The 18,303-nt window shown below is 35.8% G+C and overlaps 1 protein-coding gene across 4 annotated transcripts in view; it reads right to left on the bottom strand.

Annotated features, from left to right (window-relative positions):
- The window catches only part of Mllt3 (MLLT3 super elongation complex subunit), a 334,605-nt gene that overhangs the window by 167,400 nt on the left and 148,902 nt on the right, over positions 1-18,303 (bottom strand). The gene's annotated exons all lie outside the window — the stretch shown is intronic.

Genomic DNA, 18,303 nt, shown 5'->3' with positions numbered 1-18,303 from the left:
TCCTTTAGCAAATCCATAAGACTCTCATTTAAGCTTTAGAAACAACATTAGGAAACAGTTTTTCCTTAATTCTGACGAAAACAGCTAGTAGATCCATTTCCAGAGTATCTCTCTAATTTGTTTCTGTGGACACTATGACTTATGCACATTTGAATACCTCTGTAAACAACATGGCCCAGTTGCCTGTTAATAATTGTTGATTTTTACTTCATTTACAACAGAGCCCTCTGAGAGGGTCACACACCAAACTCTGTATGTAGTCTTGCTATTACCACTGCTTTGTGCCAACTGTCCCTTCCAGCTGGAGCTTGTTTTTCAACCCCTTCTCTTCCTGCTTCAGTTCCACCTATCAGAGCCCCCAGGAATGAGAGAAAACAGGGTCCTGTGAAGCCCATCTTACTGTCCCAAAGTGCTCTGCACCAGCGTCTGAAGTTGGAGCAACTGGGGTTAGCTCACCTCAAGGCCACTAAACACGGACTAAGTCTGTATACTCATGACATTTTGAAAAGAACAAAAATCAACGGTTGGGTTTTGTTTTTCTTTTCATAAACACACACACACACACACACACACACGATTCTCCATTGCTTCTGTTCAGCCAATTTATAAACAACACAAAAATGTTTCCCTCCTATGTTTTATTACTTCCTTCATTTCCCTGCAAAATGATTAAAACAACAACAGTAAATTTTGAGTTGTATTATTACTTGTTTTTACCTTGTTGACTTTTAAAATTCACTTGCAGTTCTAAAAACCTGTTTCCTGTGTAATAAATAACTATCGACACAAGATAACTGCCTAGCTTTCATAAAGTTTTGAAGACACAAACTAGATACAGCTAGCTACTGCACTAACTGTGAGGACCAGTCTACTTCCTCCAGATTCACAAGCCCCAGCTCAAACAGCACCTCCTCTGGAGAGCCTTGTGCCAATACTTAAAAATGGCAGCTTATTTTCTTGGGATTCTTTGTTTCTCGTTGGATATTAGCTAAACCTAATCAATCAAGCCCCATCCTCACTCCTACTAATTCTGAGCCTCTAAAGGGCTGGAATTTTGTCTTAGGGCTTTATCTCAGGCTTCTGGAAACCAGAGCACCATTTATGAGGCTGAGTTCAATTAACAAAATATAACTTTAACATAACCTTTTTAAAAAGCTTCTGTACAAGCCCGACATTTCAGAAGAACATATACAAGGCCTAGAAGACAAGCAGAAAGTATGAGAAAGACATTAAGAAAGTGAAACTCAACATGAGATACTGTAAGTAAAACTCGGAAAATGAGGAAAAAGGAAAAGGATAATAGAGAAAAATTTATACTTATACAGAGAACCTCATGCCATACACACTCATTAACAGTCCAGGTAGAAAATAAAACTGAATTATTCACAGAAAAGAGGATCATTAATGACAAAATGTTACAGAAAACCCCAAGATTAGAAATAAGAATGCAAGACCCCATGCTGGCATATGGTGAAAAAAAATTAATGATGTTATATAAAATGCCTTCATTTGTTAATAACTTGGAATCTTTACTTAAGAATGAGAATATCTCTAGCCTCTCTCTCCAAAGAAGGAAAAGGTAGAAAAGTTTTTGAAAATGTATACACAACATTTTAAGCTTTCTGAAGATTTTTGTCATTAGTGTTAGCTCATGTAGTTGAGATGAAGTCAATACATTTCATCTTGAGGAACTATGATCTCGATGTTAAAAATGGACTGACTTCATAATCATTTCTTCAAAGAATTTGTAACAATAAGCCAGGAAAATACAGAAACTGTCCCCAAAACTAAACCATATGAATTGTTAGTTACTATTAAACAATTCTTCACTAAAATTGATGGTCCTTCTAGCAACATGTCCCCAGTTCCCTATATATTTAGTATATGGAATTGCTTCAAATGATTAGCCTTGTGAAAATATATTTTCAGGCTAATTTGATGAGAAAAAAGCAAAACTGTATCTTAAGTTGAAGCTAGAGTCAGACCTAGTTCTAATGGAGCATCATTTATCAGGAAAAATACTGAGATTTCTATCTCAAGAATGACTATCTTTTATTTCAAGTTAAACTTTGAGCAAAATAGTCATATTTCAGAAGGTTCATCGGGAAAAGCAACATTTGCTGCAGAGAAAGCAATGTTCCAGGGAAGCAACTAACAGCTGCCACCAATACACCTCCACTGTAGTGTACACTGCACATCTGAAAAGTCGATCATCTGAAATACTGTACTCTGTGGCTTTTTTATTTTTTAAACAAATATGTAAAAAGCCATCGAAGAGTCCCCTTCCTACAATAATCACCCTATGACTTCTGTATGTTGCAGAAGTGAAAAAGCCTTCGGTACAGTTCTTTAAACAACATTTTACCCAGACTTCCATGTACTACACTTGGCCTAGCTATTGCTAAGATGTGCTGCTTTTTTATTTAGAGGGCAGGGGGAGGGGAGGAATTCAATCTCTTCATTTATAAACCTACTCTGTTTTCTCATTAATATTAATTCATCTTTTCTCAATTATATTACACTAATTATATAACATATACTATATAATCATAGGGCTGCAAAGATACAGTGGAGTCCTGCTCAGCCTAGCCAGACTGTCTCCTGCTAAGGTCAAGTTCTAGTCTAGAGACCAGGCACTGGGCGAGAGCCACAAACACAACTGACATGGACCCTGCATTTACTAAACTTAGTATCTGCTGGTGGGTGATTTCAAGGAGAAGAGAGAGGGAAGAAAGGACATGCACAGAAAAATACACACAGAAAAGATGTACTGAGTAAAGAGAGCTACCTAAAAATAAAACAACATTGAATAATAACCGGCATGATAATAACAAAATAGGCTCATACGACAAGAAGAGTGGGAGTTCCTTTTAGTCTAATATTACAATCCTTCTTTGAGGAGGCTTTAAATTGAATACTGGAAGACAAAACAGAGCAGAGTATGGAAAAAATGAGAGTTGTGTTGCTTACAGAGAAAGCTGTGTAACAACCGAAAGAAAGCCCATCCTTATGTTGGGCTCCAGTGCTACGTGGTCCCTGACCTAGTTTTTCCTCTCTGAGGTGAGTGCCACTTGCTCCTTCCTATACCTCACCTAACTACGTCTCTTTCATTCTGAATTCACCACTTAACACCCACACAGGTTTGGCTATTACCATTTTGCAATCTCGTTTCTCATATCTTCAATTATCCCAGTGCTATGAACTCCCAAGAAAGTAATGGTTCTTCATTACGAAGATTTTATAAGTAGGTAAAATTACTGAGAATTTGTATAACCTAATTTTAAATGATAGATTTCTTTTCTTTTTTTCTTTTTTCTTTTTTTTTACAATCTGCCCTTTGAAATTCTGTAGTTCCTGAACACAATAAAAAAGGAAGCACCAACGGGAACTAGCACAAAGAATCAACAACTGGCATCCCATCTTATTTAAAAGCTTTTGCACTGCAAGAGAAACCACCAACAGAGCTATGAGACAATCTACAATGTGGGGAAAAAAATTTTACCAGCTATTCCTCAGACAAAGGACTACTATCTAGAATATATAAAGAAAATTTAAAAATCAGACCCCAAAATATAAAGACCCAATTCAAAAATGGGCATCTGAAATGAACAGACATTTCTCAGACAAAGATGTAAAAGCAGCAAATAAACATATGAAAAAATGTTCAACATCATTGGTCATTCGAGAGAGGCAGATGAAAACAACACTGAGATTCCACCTCTGCTATCATGAAATCAACCAATAACAAATGCTGGCGGGGTTGTGGGAAGAAAGGAACCCTTCTCTATTATTGATGGGAGTGCAGACTGGTGCAACCACTGTGCAAATCAGTATGGAGATACCTCAAAGAACTAGAATTAGAGGTCCCATTTGACCCAGCTATTCCTCTACTGGGTATCTCCCCAAAAGAATTAAAAGTATCAAACCACAGTGATAATATGCGCACCCACGTTTAGAGTGGCACAGTTTGTAATAGCTAAAACTTGGAAACAGCCCAATTGCCCATCAACTGGAGACTGGATAAAGAAGATGTGGTTATTTTTATAAAATGGAGTACTACTCAGGCTTCAAGAATGAGAAACTAGAGACATTTATAGCTAAGTGGATGCACACTGAGGCCATACTCTTAAGTGAAATAAATAGGACACACTTGTGTAAATACCAAATAGTTTCTCTGGTGTGAAAACTAAGTGTAAATAAGAATCTAAATGTATAACTGATATTGTGAAATAGGAAGAAAATGTCTAAAGGAATAGGGGAAATGGGAGGGGAAGGGGAAAAGAAAGAAGGGAAAAGAAAAAATATGAGAAAAGGAAAAATATGGAAACAAAGTCTTTGTAAATAGGGAGTGGTGGAGGGCTGAAGGGAGGGCAGGGGAATGGGGAAAAAATAAGAACCAAAATACATCATGTAAAGATACAAGATCCCAATGATGAATGTAACTGTATTGTATACGTAAAATGTACCAATAAAGTAAATGGGGGGGGGGGGGGGAAGCACCTGAGATGAAGAACACTAGCCAGGAAAAGGTGGTAGGTTTTTAAGTGCAATTTGAAAAAAGGAACAATCACAACCAAAAAGCTATTTACCCAAGAGGAAAAAATAATGCTACAAGGAAAAAAATTACAAGATTGAATAAAGAGCACAGAGAGATGATATTCAAAACACCAGAATACAGAAGTTCTAATTTTCTCAAACATATATTCATGTTAAAAGGATATTTTCCTAATGAAGTGGTTTTTTTTCTTTTAGTATAAGCCACTTTTACATGAACTGTATGGGGAAGGAGGGAAGAGAAAGGGGTTGGAAAAAAAAAGGAATTAGGATGTGTTCTGTCCATGTACCAATTCCCTGAAAGGAATGTAAACGTTATATACTACAGACATTACTAATAAATAAGTAAATTAAATATGTATTTTCTAAATGTACTACACACCAATATTTGGTTCCACAGCATGCGATTCCATTTTTACCCTGACTCCTTAGATATTTTTCTAAATACTGAGGACAATGAAATGGTGTCATACACAGGAGAGCTACTGGCTGCATCAGGGTGACAGAAACAGCAAACAGCTATAACCAAATATAAAAGATCAAAGTTAAAATCCATTTCCAATTTTTAAAAGGCAGCCTGAAATCACCACAACCTAACTTTACAGAAAACACCAAAAGACAACAATCCAACAAAAGAAAATGATTTGATATTTTTATTTCTCAATTAATGTTTGCTTTCTTCCCTTTTCAATAGGAAAATCAAATGCTTCCAGGAAAGGATCCAAAACTCTCCTAACTTTAGGGGGAAAGTTAAAAGCAAAACTTCCTTTTGGCATTTTATTTTTTATTTTTATTCATTTTGGGTGGTGGTGAAACAGGGCCTCACTATGTGGTTCAGGGTGGCCTTGAACTAACTGTGTAGCCAGGCTGGCCTGAAATGTATAGCGATCCTCCTACCCCAGCCTCCCAGGTGCTGGAATTACAGGTGTGCACCACCATGCCTGGCCATTTTCAGCATCTTTTTTTTTTCCCCATTAAGTTTACTGGTACATTGTAGGTATAAAATACAGTTACATTCATCATTGGGATCTTGTACCATTACACGAATATCTTGGTTCTTATTTTTTTCCCCATTCCCCTGCCCTCCCTTCAACCCCTCCACCCTTCCCTATTTGCAAAGACTCTGTTTCAATTTTTTTCCTTTTCTCATATTCTTTCTTTTCCCTTTTTTCCTTTCCCCTACCCCTCCTCCCACTTCCCCTGCTCCTTTAGACCTTTCTTCCTATTGCACAGTATCAATTATGCATTTTTAAATTACAATATCAAGATCTAGGAGACATTACCACAGATTTTACAGACTATAAAAGGATACAGAAAGCATATTACAAAAATCTTTTTTGAGGGCAGGGGATTTAGCTCAGTGGTTTCGCTGCCTGCTGGGCAAGTGCAAGGACCCGAGTTCGATCCCTGGTACCAAAAACAAAAAATCTTTTTTGAAATAAATTTGACAACTTCTAAGAAGTATCTTGGAAGGCAAATTAATGAAACTCTGGAGGAAATATAAAATTAAAGCCCAATTTTTCTTTATTTGGTATCAGGGATCGAACTCAGGACCTTGTGCTTGCAAGGCAGGCAGTGGAACCACTAAGCTAAATCCCTGGCCCTTTTCAGCATCTTATGAGTTCTACATTTCCCCCCAGTATAGCCTCTGGCATAAAGACAGCTTATCCCAATTGATTTAAGCTCTACTTTTATTAAAAACAAAGAATGAGGTTGATGCTACTGTGATGACAACTGATTGCTACACAGGAATGTGGATCCTGTTTGGCGTGACAATTTTTCAGCCTTCTCAACTGAACCAGGTGAAGTCCAGTATCTCTACCATTCTTCTCTTCTTCTCTTTAAAAGTTAGCATGTTTGTGATACATAGTAAATAGGGTCTTCCTGGAGAAATTGGTACATTATATATATCACCTCTTGATCTTTTTTACTTCGGCTTCCCCTCCCTTCCCTCCAGTCTCCCCCACCCTCAGATCCTGTCAAAAAACCAATTCTACTTTACTGATCCTTTGTATGGGGGGTGGGGGGCAATTTCATTAAAACCACTTCACAGTTCATCTGGCGTCACTCCTGCAGCACACTTATCTGCATACTGACTGTCCAGAATGTTGCTCTAGCAGGTGTCATTTCAACCAGTTGATTCTTGTACTGAAGAAACTTGATAAATTTGTTGTTTTGATATTTTCTGTTATTTTCTCTTATAAAAATTAATGAAAAGATATGCAATTTTTGGTCATCCTATATTTAAATAACTGGACTGGTACATGGTTAATTTCCAATCTGATTTTTATAATTTCTTCTATTACTTTCAGATTTGGATTGTTCTTACTTTTAAACAATCTTGAGAAGCATCATTAGGTCATTTATTTGGAATCACTATATTCCTTTTATATTTGCATTCACAGCTATAAACTTCACTCTTAGAAATGCTTTCATTGTCTCCCATAGATTTTGATATGTTATATTTTCATTGTTATTTGATTCTAGGAACTTTTTATTTCTTCCTTGATTTCTTTTGTGATATTATCCAATAATTTATTTAATTTCCATGTGCTTGTGTAGTTTCTATGGCTTCTTTTGCTGTTGACTTCTGCGTTCATTTCACTATGAGCTGATAATGTGCATGGGATTGTTTAGTCTTTTGTATTTTTTTACACACGCATATAGCCCACACACATATAGCCTAAGATATGGTCTATTTTGGAAAATGTTCTATGTGCTGCCGAGAAAAATGTGTATTCTGTTGCTATTGGATGAAACACTCTGTAAATATCAATAAAAACCATTTGTCCAATGGTGTATAATTTAACTCTGTTTCCTTTTGGTTGTTTTTTTTTTTAAATCTGGCTGGCTTATCTAATTGTGAAGGGGTACTGAAGTCCCCCACTATGATTGTATTGGTGCAAATCTGTCACTTAAGTCTAGCAGCCTTTGTTTTATGAAATGTGCCAACATTTGGTGCATACATATCTAAAACAAGATTCCAAACTGTCCAGGAAATCCTACATCTCTGTAGAACATTTTGGTAGTTCAACAAAAACAATAGGATATTTACCCCCAATGAGGAAAATTTTAAATAAGGAGATTAATTCAATATTTTAGATAAATGTATGAGGGTCCATTAAAATTATATGAAAAATAAGCCACTGCTCTGAATCCATGGTTTAAATCATATATTATACATTTTACCTCTATCACTAAAGTCAATCTACTTTTCCAGAATCTTTTGGCTGCTGCTGTTGCTTTTCCTACCAAACAAAATAGTGAACCACTCACTGTTTTCTATCCTAACTACAAAGTGAGCTGCACAGATTTCTCAGATTTGCAACTCTGGCATGTGTTTGATCAAACAGGAGTGATGCTATCACCTTTTATTCATTTTTACAGTCAAATTTTACAAAATACTTTCTGGTTACCGAATGCTATACTAGCATGGTAACTCTCCTAATGGTCTCTAAAGTGCAAGAATCATGTGATGGGGTAAACAGCGCACAAATGAATAAAAGAAAATAAAAAAGTATACTGCTAGTCAATGTTATATGTGTGAACTCACAAATGCTTAGAAAGCAGATCGGGGAGAAGCAACAGAATCAATCAGTGGGGTTATTTTTAGTTTTAAGGACGGTATGATGTTGCAAAAAGGATAAAGAAAATTTTATTCAGGAGTAATGATTGCACAAAAGGTTTAGCAGAAGATAAGACAAGCTGGGATGTATGAGAAACATTTGGCTGGAAGGTAATGAAATTAAATAAGCTAAGAGGAAGAATTTTTTTAAAGGATATTGGTAAAGAATTTAGGAGCAATGAGTAGGAGCTTTAATCTTATTTGACAGTAATACAAATCTCAAGAAGAGAAACAAAGAAAAAAAAGAATAGAAGCAAAGGTATCAAAAATAATGCTCAAGGCACACTATCACCACCAAATAAAAACAAGAATGGGGAGCACAGAAAGTGGACAATGAACATGAAGAAAGCAGAGAAAAAGGAGGCTGAAGGTGAAGAGGCTGCCAGAAATTACCACTGTACCCCAAACAAAAAGATAAGCATTCTCAAATCCACTCCCAAAGGTCACTGTAAGAATGAAGTATCTTGCTTACTTAAACCCCAGAGTGCAGCAACAGGCACCATTTAGTGGCAGCAGAGGTATGCATAAGGGGAAGGCAGAAGCTGTTTCTGGATCTGAAATTTTATTATTCTAAAGATGAGTCATATGTGCAACTTCTAACTTGAAAGCAAATGTATTTTGTTGTTTAGTATCTTTTTTTAAGCATAAAACATCTACTAGCTAACCCTATACCTGTTATCACTATATAATGCAATCATGAAAATGAGACAAAACAAATAACAAAACAAAAAAGATTCAGAATCACACTTCAGTTTTTTTCCAACAGTGCTGAGGATGAAATTCAGGGCACCCTGCATCCTAGGCAAGTGCTCTACCACTGAGCTACACCCCCAGTCCCAACACTAGAATTGTTTTAAATGTATTTTGGTAAAGGTTTTTTCATAGAGAAGATTTTTATTTTTCATGAGACCCTTAAATAAAGGAATACCAAAATTTTTTTAATTTTTAAACTAAATTTAAAGCCCCATTTAAAAAGTTCTATAAATTAATTTTCATTTTCCTGGGTTTCTTACTGTAAAGTTAGGATTAAATCTGCTGAATATATCCCCGATTTATGTGTATAAATTAAACTGTACATCTAATTCCTCAGGACTGGATATAATTTACTTATAGCAGCATATCAACTCAAGAATTAAGGACTGAAACAACAGAACACACCAGCAGCATTTAGTAGAAATACACTTTTCAAAAGGTAAAAGAGAAAATTAAATCAACTGTTTGCACGTTAGGAACAGCACATTATGTAAAAACCTCTTCATGTTATGATTTTACTATATACTGTACTTGTAACACCCTTGTACTTAATCACACTGAAGAATACTGCATTGCTTTTTAAGTAGAATGTACACTGCCACAATGCAATCACTCTTAACAGTATTCCAGAACAGCACACCCATATGAAAGATGGTTGATGAACAGGTCCGTGCCCTATTCAAGGAGATAAAACAGCTTGATGGAAAGATTAAGTAAGGTTCCAGCCAGCAGTAGACCCTTAAAGTCAAAGAGAAGAACACAACTCAAACCAAATGTTACAAGCAAAGGTCAAGCAAGAGAATAATTAAGACCCTAACTTGAAGAGATGGCTTAATTTGTATTAATCAGAAGAAAAATCTCTCCTCTTAAAAGTGTTGCCATAATAAGTTTTGCTGAATCAATTCCAAAAGATGAATTATAAAACTGAATGAAAGTGAGCTAAGTCTCAAAGTAGACAAACACTCCTACTATAAAAGCTACTGGACCTTAAATGTGAAACTACACATGAAAATCCTATTGCTATACCACGCTTTAAAAATAAACTGTAGACTTATGAAACGTCAAATATTACCATAAATATTATTTCCTACAGTTAATTTTTGTACAAGTCCATTAAACAAAAGGAAAATAAGTTTATAAACAATAAATCAGCTATTTATGTTTCCAAAGCACTTTTGTTTGTTGACTTAAATGTCTAGACACCAGTTCTAACTCATTCTTACACAGGATTTGACTAAACAGATGAACATATTTATCTCTGTTGGTAGGACATATACTACTTACAGAATGGCTATATAAACAGCTAGAAGAAAATGTGAGAAGAAGCAAATACTGGTAAAGAATAGAAAAAAAAATGTTTATTATTTTAGTAAATATTTGGGAGGCATCATAATTCCAGAGAAAAGCCTGATTTATTTCAATTTCTCATGGGGCAAGAGGTACATTTGTCTTAAAAAAAATTGTTCTCCTTCCATGTTACCATTTCCTGTGTTGAAAATCCAGTCTAATTTACTTTCTCTGACAAAGAGCTACATATTTGAACAAGGATGCTATCACCTAATTAACTAGATAAATCATATGAACTACTATGCATATGCTTACATCATGTTTATGGAATAAATACAATCAATCAGAAAGACTGTGAAGAAACCCAATAAACTTTTCCTTGTCTATTACTTCCTTGTCCTTGTTATTCTGTTTTCACAAAGAAATGCTAGCAGATAAGATAAACTCTACATCCATCTGATTATAATTTGAGGTTGAGAGCGTAGAAACTGAATGATAAAATTTGATATCACAGTAAGTTTTTAATATTTTAGAATGACTATTTATAAATAAATGTGTTTCCTCACATACACATACTCTCCTCCATAAATCATTTTCTTTTCTACTTATAACAAAAAGCAGTAAGATATTTAAAGACAGCAAACTAAAATCATTTCTTCCATGGAGACAATAATAAAAGTGTGATTTATTTACCACTTTTCACCAAGTCCCTGAAAGATCACTGATGTCACATAAATCCTTAAGGAAACAAGCAGCACAAGAGCCCTGCCAGCCAACGGCTCTTACAGACAGAATATGACAACTTAAGCAATTCACCCAGGGTCAGGGAGCTAATTCCTGGCACTCAATCAATAGATTATTTATTAAGGGCTTCTATGCCCAGGATTTTGTGCTGGGTGCTTAGATGGAAAAAAAAAAAGTATTTTCTTCTTTCTGCTTATTGCTGTCTTCCCATTTTTCTATAAAAACAAAAAAAATCTTATTTGTATAATAAAAAAAACCTTTAAAATAGTAACATGATGTGTGAATTCAAGAAGAATTCAGAGAACAGAAAGGCCTTGGAATTTAAAGTACTCATAAAGTCAAGCAGCACTGACTTTTAAGTGTCCCACCTGTGTACCTTCAACTCTGCACCTTTTCATGGGGAAACCAGATTTAGAACCAGCTAACCTGTGTTCTCTGATGTTCTGCCACTCTAGCTTTAGTAACTAATGTTAGGCAAGTTATTTAACTTTATACAAGTTACTTCTCTACCTCAGAATCTTCTATCCACAAAATAATTAAAAGTGTGACTGTACAGATCCAACATAATACATTACATATTTTATGAGAAAATCCAAATGCTACTTTCCTACCAAACATTAGTCTTAACACACAAATACTCTGCAAATATTGATATAAACTTCCACTGAACAAGGGCAAACAGAAGCTGCCATTTAGCAGAATCTCTGACTAACCAAGGGTTAGGGTTAGAGATAACAATAAGCATAGTCTCTAAGGCTGTCACCTGCCATGTTATGGGCACAGAACATGGATATGATAGAATATGTATGCAGCCAACACCAACATAGCAAGGGAAAAAAGGCCTTGAAAATATGTTTGATTTGGAGGACAATACTGCTGAACTTTTATAACAAATAATATGCTTGAAAGTTTCTTCTTTACAAATATGGTTTACTTCAACTTCATATTTCAGTTTTAATTTTTTTTATTATCTCTGTGACTTTAATCCCAGTTTCATTTAGATAATGTGTTTTGGCTATCAAAATGTGTTTTAGGGACTTGTCTTGGTATTAAAAACCTTTATATAATTCTATTAGGATTTCACTTGCCTTAAATTTACTGAGAAAACAGGAACTATTTTAATAATTTAATGTGCAAATGTTTCAAGTTACTAATGGATGCATTCATTTTTGAGAATGGTTCCCCACTTCTGCCACCTAATTATTTCCAACAAATATGCTGCTGACCATTCACTTACTTCTTTCACAAACACTGTACATTTATTGCCCAACAGAACTAAAAATGCAAGCATGAATGAAAAAAAGGACTCATTGCCAAAGGCCCTGCAGGTAGGTATTTTCTATGAAGATATCTTAGATTCTAATTAAGAAGTTTAATGACAACCCACCACTCCTGTGCCCAGAGTTCTGGCACTAAGTAAATGAATTCTAGTAGCAATAGGTAAACATTCTAGATTAAACAAACTTCAGATGGGTTTAAATCACCCAAATAGAAAATGTACACACTCCATGCATGTTTTTAAAGTCACAGTTCTTGTAAACCAGGAAAAAAAAGCTTCTCAGGGTATTGGGGAGGCTGAGGCAGGAGGATCACAAATTTGAGGTCAGTTTGGGCAACTTAGCAAGATACTGTCCCCAAATTTAAAAGTGAGGGAATGTAGATCAGTGGGAAAACACTTGCCTATTATGCCTGAAGCCCCCCCCCCGGGGGGGGTTTCAATCCCCAATACTACCAACAAAAAGACTTTTAAGGCCTTTTCATAAGTTATAAGCACTAATTCCAAGTAAATCAAATTTAGAAATATCGTAAGTTCTAAACCACTCATTTGCTTAATTATATGAGTTCAGCAATGCAATTTCAATTTGATCCTACCAGTCATCAACGTGATCACTCCTGAAGAAACTTCAACTGCCACTTTCCATTGTGCACTATAACTGGCACTATACTTTTTAAAAAGTTCTTAAGACTCCACTAGATTAAACATACTAGTGGTGAGCTCTAGGTCAGTGATATCAGCGTCACTGGGGAGACTTTTGAGAAATGCTCGTTCCCAGTCTGGCCTCAGACCTCTTTCATCAGAAACTCTGGGGAAAGCACTAGCCAACAGTTCTCCCCAATGTGCCAGTGGTTCTGAAGCCAAGAGCTTCTCTCCTTTGTTCGCCGCAGAAGCAAAGATGCATTCTCTCTTCTGACCACTCCTTCCTGTTCCCCAGTCACACTGCTGTTTTCCTCCACCAGCTACAAGAATACCTCCCTTAGCCCACAAATTACATAACTTTCTAAATCATTATTAAGTTGTGCAGGTCTTTACTCTTCAGTGTTTTTCTTTTTTTTATAGCACAGCATTTATTGATACATTTTAAGCACACATAATGATGACACTCTTTGCAGGGAATTTGCACCTGTACATGGTTCCTCCAGACTCTTTTTTCCCATTTCCACTCCCCCTCCCCTTAAGTCCCCTTCCCCTCCCTATGGACAAAAGCTTTGTTTCCACTTTTTCCTTCTATTTTCAAGGACTAAATGTATGATAGTTATTGGGAAATGGGAAGAAAATGTTCAAATGGGAAGGAGAATGGGGGAGGGAGACAGGAAAAAAAAAAAGAAAACATTTTTAAAGGACCCGATTATGTGTTACTATCATCCTCTACAATATCATTTTGTGACTTCATTTAATAATATAAAAATTATTATAATGTTCACCAGTTGTAGATTTTTTAAAAGAACAACAAAATAGGGCCGGGGATTTAGCTCAGTGGTTCCACCACCTGCCTTGCAAGCGCAAGGTCCTGAGTTTGATCCCGGTAGCAAAAAAAAAGAACAACAAAATAAAATGTTCAAGAGTAATTTTATGATTCTTAATATAACATTACAAGAAGTATATATCTTTACTGCTCAAGCTATCCCTGCCAGTAAGACATACACAAATCATGAAAGGACTTTTCTAAACATCAGAGTTTAGAAAACAGTCACTTTTCATTGGTTGGTAAGGAGTAGGGTTGGGTCCAAAATTCAAGCTTAATCCACTAGATAGTATCCAAACTTTTCCCATAAAAAAAGTCAAGAACAAAGTAATTCTATAATGTTACCACTATGGAAACTATAAACCTGACAAAGGAAAAAAAAAGATAATCAAAAACCGAGTTATGCCAATAAACTCAAGGAACAAAGTAACTTCAGGCTGCTTCATAATAATGGACTCAAAGCCTGGCCTGCATACAACAAGGAAATACAATCATAAAGAATTATTGTGCAACTTGCAAATTACTACTGTACTTTCTAGTCACTGCACAAACAGAATTCATTATACCACATTCTTGCTTGGTGTCTGTTCCTAGAAGGCTAGAGATGATGCCCACTAGAAGTATCAAGTGCCTAAAGACAAGGAATAAAGTCAATCGATGATAGTATAACCACCCCTGACACACATGATTCTGACCTTGCTGCAGCTGTTTCTGATTTTAAGTGTCAGCTGGGAGTATCTTTTTCTGGCTCCTGGCTCCTAAACTTGCTACATATCAGTATCATTTCTGTAACTATTAGACCTGTGTGAAACAAGATTCTTCAGTAACTTCAGTTTAAAACCACGCAGAAATTTTTATAATTTGTTTAAATAAATGAGTTATTAGGAAGAGGAGGATTGGGGTTGTGGTAAAGAGTTTGTATGTGTTATGATCTAAAGGCTAGCTAAGGGGCAACCCACTTTCCGGTCCCCCTTCTGTCTCTCTTAGGCAGAAGCTTTCTTTCTCCCAATAAATTTTTCCTACTCTTAACCTCTGTTGTTCCTAGAATTCATTCTACAATTTTAGAGAACATGAACTCACGTTTCAGATATCTAGTAGGTTTGGGTGTTACATCTCTTCCCCTTGTATCATTTTGGAGGTTTGTTTTGGAGATTACTGGTCAGAGGTTCTCCAGGTCATTCATCACCAAAATCTTGCACAACAATGACGGCGTTGAGCAACAGTGGCACCAAGAAATGATCATTCCCCTTGAGTCAAAATACTGGTTTTGGAAAACAACCACCGCTTCACAGCACTGATGTACTCAGCTCAGTAGACTAAAGCAACAAGGCACAGGAAGAGACCAATCTGTAGTCTGCATCTCTGGGATGAGAAGTAGGTGAGGAGCAGGCACAGCACATGAAAGACAACCAGCCCCAGGAGCCATAGCTCAGTCCAATCTGTCGTGATCACTGCTGGGATGCTGGTAGCAAAGGAGCTGGTGAGATACAGCAAGCGAGGTATCTAGAAAGCCCGCCCTCACAACCCTCAGCAAGCCCTTCCATGCTGTGCAGCTCCTAAGCACAGTAAGTTGTAAGATAGCTCTGGAGCCAATGAGGAAGCCACAGTGGAAAAAATGGATTAGTTGGAAAACTGTTGGACTACAAATGGTGAAGATAAAAACAAAGTGAGGGTGAAGAATTAAGAATTAAGCAGTAGGAGTCAGACCTGTCAGAACTAAGTGATCATTTGGATTTAGAAAGTTAAGGAAAACAGAACAGCAAAAGACTAAATTTTAAGTACTGAGTGGATAGTAATTCTGCCATTATCTACATATAGAAGACAGGGTTTGGAGCCAGTAAATGATGGATCCAAACTTAATCCCAAGCCTTTTGGCTTCATATCTTCTGTGGCTTTTGTTTAAAGAATGCTTTTTGTAAATCCATTGTTTGCTAATGCCTATTTATTGTTTTTACTTTGGCCCAGGCAAAAGACAATGTTTCTAAATTCACAATAATGTAGCTGCATAATTTCTGGAAACACTAAACATTGCTGAGCAAAACAATATATTTGAAAAGCAAAGGACATTTAAATGATCATGAATTTGGTCATGCATGAGAATACACTGCAATAGTACTTGGATACTTTGTAAATTTTTATTAGTGAGAATGTGACAAGATCCCAAGATACATTGATTGGCCCACACAGAATATCCAACTTTTAGTAACTCCTACCAAATTTAATATTAATATATTAATATACATCATTTATTTTCATCTTGGGCTCTGATTTACTTCCCTTTGTCTCATATAAAAAATTTTTATACAATATACATAGTAGGTAAAATAGATTGCCCAGATTCTATCCTTACTCTGCCATTTCCCTGATGTATAGCCTCAGAAAATTATCTGTCTCTCTCTCAGTTTTTCATTAGTAAAACGAGGATAGTAATAGCATGTATCTCATAAAATGCCTGTAAAGGATTAAATATAAAGTGCTTACAAATAGTAAATGACTAATAAGTGCTGTTTAGTATTCTGATTATAAAAACTATACATGTTCATCATTCTAAAAATTCAACAACATATGGAAGTAAAAACTAAAAATCACTCAAACTAAAGGCTAAGTTTAGAAGACTTTGAAAATTAGGTTTTGCTCTAAAATAATGCCCAAATGAGCTGTGTGTACTTTAATTTTCAATGACTAACTGGACCACAATATCCACTACATTGATACTTTCAAGTTATTGCAAGTCTGCTTCTGAACATCAATCTCCTCACTCATCCCCTACAAAACTCAGTCTACTTCCCAAAATCTCTGCCCTCACCCACCAGAGACCTCAAGAACTAAAACATCTTAGCTTCTATTTCATCCTGAGTTGACTTCATTCTACATACAGTCCCTCTCACATCTAGTTACTGGCTCAAACATAGAGTGCCATATAGTTCAAAGAAAAAAGCAGACCAAAGAGTGTTCTATGACTATAATTTAATAAAAGCAATTTTCTCCTCTAACTAGTAAGCTAATTATAAAGGCAACAGTCACAAAAAGCACTTGGGAAAAAAAAAAAACACTTGCCCTAAATTGTCCATGTCAAATTCCATCAAATCTTGTTGACTATTTTTACATAGCTGACAGGTACAAGGGAGTAGTGTTCTAAATGATAGAGGACCTCATTAGCACAAGTCAATATCCAAGACTGGGGCTGAACTAGAGTAGCTTGATGCTTTAAATTTAACAAAAGACTGTAGTCTAGCAAGGCCAGCCATCAAGCCAAACATTTGAAACCACTTGACACTCTGAGAAAATGGCAGGAGAAAATGGAAGAGGGACTAGTGAGAAATCCACTGACTTAAGAATTAATTCATGGGGGTTAGCTCAGTGGTTTCGCTGCTTGCAGCGCAAGGACCTGAGTTCGATCCCCAGTACCAAAAAAAAAAGAATTGATTCACGCATTTTAAAGGTCAGTATGATTTATACAACCTTAAAAGCTCAAGGTGAAGTTATTTGCGCTGATGGGATAGCAGACCTAGAAAGAAACTCAAACACAGCAGAAATGCCAATGACTCAATTGTTAATGGCTCTACTTTCTATGGTAAATTTTTATAATGTGAAACAAGATAGCTAAGCACATATCCCTCAGTAATTTGCCTAAAAAGGCACATCACACACCCCTAAGTCTCACAACTTCTCATAAAGATACCTCTTAAATCTCCCCACGTAGAAGCCATCCTGCATTTTATTAACAATTGAGTAATTTCAAATTCTGATCTGTTGAAAATAAATAAATAAATAAATAAAAAATTTTAAAATTTCTGATCTGTTGTATTAAAAATAAGCCATAGGGGGCCAGGGATTTAGCTCAGTGGTTCCAGCACCTGCCTAGAAATGCAAGATCCCAAGTTCGATCCCTGATACCAAAAAATAAAAAATAAGTTACAAATCGCCTTCAGTTAAGAAATATGTAAGATTATGTGGACATATTAAGGTTTCATACAACATACTATTATTATACTGCTATAATAAAATAAGTTACACATATACCACAGATAAGATCAGAAATACAACATTTTCAACTAATTAAATATGTGGCTTGGCTCATTTATTTTATTACACTGCAAAACATGAACCCCGTCCCCAAAAAAGTATTTATATCCATAAAAAAAAAATTAATGTACCTTAATTCCAAAATTACAAAGTTATATAGGTGAGGATATACCTCATCGGTAGAGCATATGCATAGCATATGCAAAGTCCTGTGTTTAATCCCTTGACTCCCCAAAAAAATTCCCCAAAAGTTATGAAGGTATAGTATAGGTGTTAGAGTAAGTGGTACAAACCAAAAATTTTAAAAAATTTATAGAGTTACATTGGAAGCTCTATTAATCATATTATACCTGGTTGGGACTCATTAGAACTGCCAATAAAAACCAATCTTCTGTGAATTTAAAATGAAAAACTGTACATTCTAAGACAGTGCTTTATCCTGAAGCTCAAACAGACCCACCTAGAAAGAAATAATGTCTTCATTTTAAACATTTTTTTCATTAATTCTCATCATTAAAGTCAAATAGTAACTATGATAGAAATGATTATCAGGAGGCGGGGCCGCGCCGG

This window comes from Heterocephalus glaber, unplaced genomic scaffold, assembly GCF_053883595.1.
Source record: "Heterocephalus glaber isolate CG9 unplaced genomic scaffold, H.glaber_assembly_v1.0 deba00001481, whole genome shotgun sequence".
Classification (NCBI taxonomy): Eukaryota; Metazoa; Chordata; class Mammalia; order Rodentia; family Bathyergidae; genus Heterocephalus; species Heterocephalus glaber.
Note: the sequence above shows the minus strand (reverse complement) of the source record. Positions and strands in the feature narration are given on the sequence as shown.